The sequence below is a fragment of the Lithobates pipiens genome, unplaced genomic scaffold, assembly GCF_037356315.1.
Source record: "Lithobates pipiens isolate NorthernLeopardFrog02 unplaced genomic scaffold, aLitPip1_a1.2 Scaffold_13, whole genome shotgun sequence".
In the NCBI taxonomy this organism is placed as follows: Eukaryota; Metazoa; Chordata; class Amphibia; order Anura; family Ranidae; genus Lithobates; species Lithobates pipiens.
In genome coordinates, this window is record NW_027507718.1 from 221,486,496 (window position 1) to 221,491,219 (window position 4,724).

The following is a 4,724-nucleotide window of genomic DNA, read 5'->3' on the forward strand; positions in this document are numbered from 1 at the left end:
ACGGGACACAGAAGCTTCATTACATAGTGGGTTATATAGGCACCTCTGGTGATTGGACACTGGTTAACCCCAATTAAGGAGAATTCCTCCCCTATATAACCCCTCCCATATGGGAGGCACCTCAGTTTTTTCGCCAGTGTCTATGATGATTGGTCATGTAAAACTTTAGCTCTGTGCAGGTCCCTGCAGGGGCCTAAGGGCTACAACAAACCGGATCCATACCTCGGGCCGATATTTGACTCCCAAGATGGTATGGTACCCGGGCCTCGTCAGCCGAAGAAGCGAGGTTTGGCCTGTAAGTCCTCTCCTATTGGAAGACTGGGCTCTGGGAAAACCAGACTTGGTGTACTGTTTATACAGAGCGCACAAAAGCTTCTGGCAGAGTCTTTTACATGGTCCAGGTAGGAGGCTCTTCCGAGAAAGAGCCCCAGATAAACCTGAAGGTTGGCTAAAACTGCCCGCCGTGATGGGTGAAGGCTGGAATTTGTCTGTTTCAGCAATTCCTGCGGCGAGGACAGGTAAGGGAAGTTAATCCTATATATGTAATTATATGATGGATTTCTTCATTTTGAGTAGTTGTATGTCTTACCTGGTTTCCACCACTAGAGGGCGTAAGAGCAGCCTGATGCATACTTACATGCCTTTCAGTACACACGCTCAGTGAAGCCTGGTTCTCCAGCTGTCTCACGTCTCCACTGCAGTCCCTGCTACAACAAAGTAACACAGGGGTCCCACGTAGTCTGGGGGTCCCACGCAGCTCCGGTGGAGTTCTCCTTTCCCCCCCTGGATCCCACGGTCCTCATGCACACGCACCGGGCGTGTTCCTGGCCTAATGGAGGAGGGGGGAGTGTGGTTGTGAGCCCTGCACGTCAGTGTGCACGGCACTGTACTGCGCAGGCGGCAGATTTAAAAAGCCCAGAGCGTCAGGGGGCTGTAAGTGTGAGACACAGGAGCTGTGGGCAGTAAGCATCCGAGGGGATTGGATCCAGACAAACATTAGACACCTACTCAGCATCAGGTTGTGCAGTTTAAGCATATATATTTATTGTGAGACTTTAAGCACAACAGTGATTGCACTTGTACTAGTACCTCTGCTTTGTAGCTTAGGACTATGTCTCCTCGTAAGAGGGTCTCAGGGGGAGGTAGCAAAGGCACTGGTAAATCACCGCCTAGGTCCAGGGGTTCTAAAGCTGCCTGTAAGTTACCATCCCCCCTGCAAGACTGGAGCCAGCCTCTCAAGACGAGTCAGTGCCCCTGTCAGGTTTTGCAGCCTCTCCTAATGTCCCAGCCCTTGTTTATGTCACTGAGGACTCCCTTAGGGCTACATTGGAGGGTTTTGAAGGGAGAATAATGAATTTTATTTCTGCTTCCCTGAAAGATAGCAGGAAAAGGGGTAGATCCCCTCCCTCTGCTGAATTTCCTCTCTCAGATGATTCTTCTGAAAATGAGGAGAGATCCCTGTCTTGGGACAGGGATCAGGAGCAGTCGGATGATTCAGAGGAAGAGGAGAGAGTCCCCTCCTCCCAGGCGCTCAGAAAACAGGTGCAGTATTATACTGAATTGGTGCGTACCACATTCAGAATGCCTGCTGCTGAAGTCGCTACGTCCTCTGTTTCTTCCCTGGGAGTCAGGAAAGCCCCACAGACTGCCTATTCCTTTCCAATTCATCCCTTAATGGATGAATTGTTGTATGAGGATTGGGGACATCCCGATAAACTGTTTGCTCCTCCTAAAAGGTTTTCTATGCATTATCTTCTGGAGGAAAGTTTCACCAAGAAGTTGGGGGTCCCATCTGTTGATGTGTCTGTTTCTTGCGTGAATAAAAACCTGACTTGTCCCTTGGATAATGCGCAGGTATTTAAAGATCCAACTGATAAGAAGCTGGAAACTTTATTAAAAGCCTTCTTTTCCATGGCTAGCACTGTAGTGCAACCTACAGTCGCAGCCGTGGGGTTGTGCCAGTTCCTCAAGGAACAGGTTAAGCAGATGCTTGAGCTCCTTCCCAGCGAGGAAGTAGAGAAGTATGCAGAAATGCCTCATATTCTGTGTTTCGTGATTGATGCGATTTTGGATTCTGTCCAACAAGCATCACGTTTGTCCCTCATGTTGGTACACATGCGAAGGGCCCTATGGCTAAAGAATTGCGCAGCTGAGCTGTCATGCAAGAAGCATTTGATTGGGTTCACGTTTAAAGGGGAACGTTTGTTTGGAGAAGAATTAGACAAATTAGTCGAAAAAATATCAGGAGGTAAATCTACTCTCCTTCCAGTCAAAAGGAGCAAGCGTCCTTCATTCAGGCGTGCTCTCTCTCCCAGAGCATCAAGCTCTAAGCAGTGGCAATGAGCTTCTCAACCCTCCTCTACAGGAAAGGCTCAGGGCCGGGCCCAGGGGCAGAAAAAGACTTGGGGGCGAAAGCCTGCCAAGCAGAGCCCAAAAGCTTCCTTGTGAAGGGGGGCCCCGCTCGGCCGAGTGGGGGGAAGGCTCCTGCAGTTTGCAACTTGTCCCGGAAGAGATCCGGGACAAGTTGGTGATCTCTTCGGTATCTCTGGGCTACAGGCTAGAGTTTCAGGAGATTCCACCTTCTCACTTTCTAAGGTCAAGGATCCCCAGGGATCCAGTAAAGCAAAAAACGCTATTTCTGGCCTTAGATCACTTACTATCCCAGGGGGTGATAGTAGAAGTGGACCCAAAAGAACAGGGTTCAGGGTTTTACTCAAATCTCTTCACCGCTCCGAAGCCAAATGGAAGTGTCAGACCTATCCTAGATCTGAAGGATCTGAACCGGTTTTTACACATCCGGTCCTTCCGAATGCAGTCAATCAGCACTGTGGTCTCCTCCCTGCAAGGGGGAGAGTTTATGGCATCAATAGATATCAAGGATGCATATCTCCATGTGCCAATTTTTCCCACACACCAAAAATTTCTAAGGTTCGCGGTAGAGCGGCGCCATTTTCAATTTGTGGCCTTGCCGTTTGGGCTTTCTATGGCCCCTCGAGTCTTCACAAAGATTCTGGACCCTCTCTTGGCAAACCTAAGAGCTCAGGGTATAGCCGTCATGGCTTATCTAGACGATTTGCTTCTTATGGAGAAAACAGCAGCGTTCCTGAACCACAGCGTCACCAGAACGCTAGAACACCTGGAACGCCTAGGTTGGATCATAAACCTAGAAAAGTCGTCCCTACAGCCTGCCACCAGGTTGGAATACCTGGGTATGATCATCGACACCGCTCAAGGCAAGATGTTTCTTCCAAGGCCAAAGGCCTTTGCCATTGGGGATCTGGTGCGCCTAATTCTGGGCAGGAGATCTTCCCCCATTCGTTTGTGCATGAGACTGTTAGGGAAAATGGTCGCCTCCTTCGAGGCCGTCCCATTCGCCCAGTTCCACTCAAGGCCTCTGCAAAGATGCATCCTTGCGGCTTGGAACAGGAAGCCCCAATCCTTGGATCTTCCTATGCGTCTATCCCCAGGGACATGCAGGAGTCTCATCTGGTGGTTACAAACCAATTTGCTGAAGGGCAAAACTTTTCTTCCTCTTCCATAGAAGATTGTCACGACAGATGCCAGCCTGACAGGCTGGGGAGCAGTGTTGGAGGAGACGTGCTCGCAGGGGAAATGGTCTGCGATCGAGAAGCTATTGCCCATAAATGTCCTGGAGATCCATTATATGGCTCTCATAAAGTGGTCTTACAGACTACGAGGTCTACCTGTTCGGGTTCAGTCCGACAATACCACAGCAGTGGCTTATATCAATCACCAGGGCGGTACCAGGAGTCTGGTGGCCCAAAAAGAGGTGAATCGCATACTTATCTGAGCAGAAAAGCATGTTCCGTGTCTTTCTGCAGTCTTCATTCCAGGAGTGGAAAATTGGCAGGCGGATTTTCTGAGCCACCAGCAGTTGTGCCCAGGAGAATGGGCTCTGCACCCCGACGTGTTTTGGAACATATGTCACAGGTGAGGTACTCCAGACGTAGATCTGTTTGCATCCAGGTTCAACAGGAAACTGGACAGTTTTGTGTCAAGGACAAGAGATACACTTGCTCAGGGATCAGGTGCTCTGACAGTTCCCTGGAATCAGTACAATCTGATCTATGCCTTCCCCCCCCCCGAGCCGGCTACTGTCGCGGTTCCTGGGAAGAGTCAAGAGGGAGACAAAATTGGTCTTTTTGGTGGCCCGGCTTGGCCCAGGTGACCGCGGTACGCAGAGATCATGAAGTTGGCAGTAGGCAGGCCATGGATCCTCCCTGTCCGGCCAGATCTGCTCTCACAGGGTCCAATTTACCATCCTGCTTTACGCAGTCTGAATTTGATGGTTCGGCTGCTGAAACCCACATTCTGAGAGACTGTGGCCTTTCGGGGCCAGTCCTTTCTACTTTGGTCAATGCCAGAAAGCCGGCCTCCAGGCTTATTTATTACAAAATCTGGAGGGCATATGTTTCCTGGTGTGAACTCAGGAAATGGCATCCTAGAAAGTATGTCATTAGCAGGATCTTGGCCTGTCTCCAGTCAGGCCTAGAAATGAATTTGGCCATAAGCACTATCAAGGTGCAGATTTCAGCCCTGTCAGTATTTTTTCAGAAGCCACTTGCATCGCATTCCCTGGTGCGGGCTTTCATCCAGGGGGCCATGCGGATAAGACCGCCAGTCAAACCTCCGGTATGCCCATGGGATCTGAATTTGGTTCTCTCGGCTTTGCAGGGGCAACCATTTGAACCTTTGCATCTGGC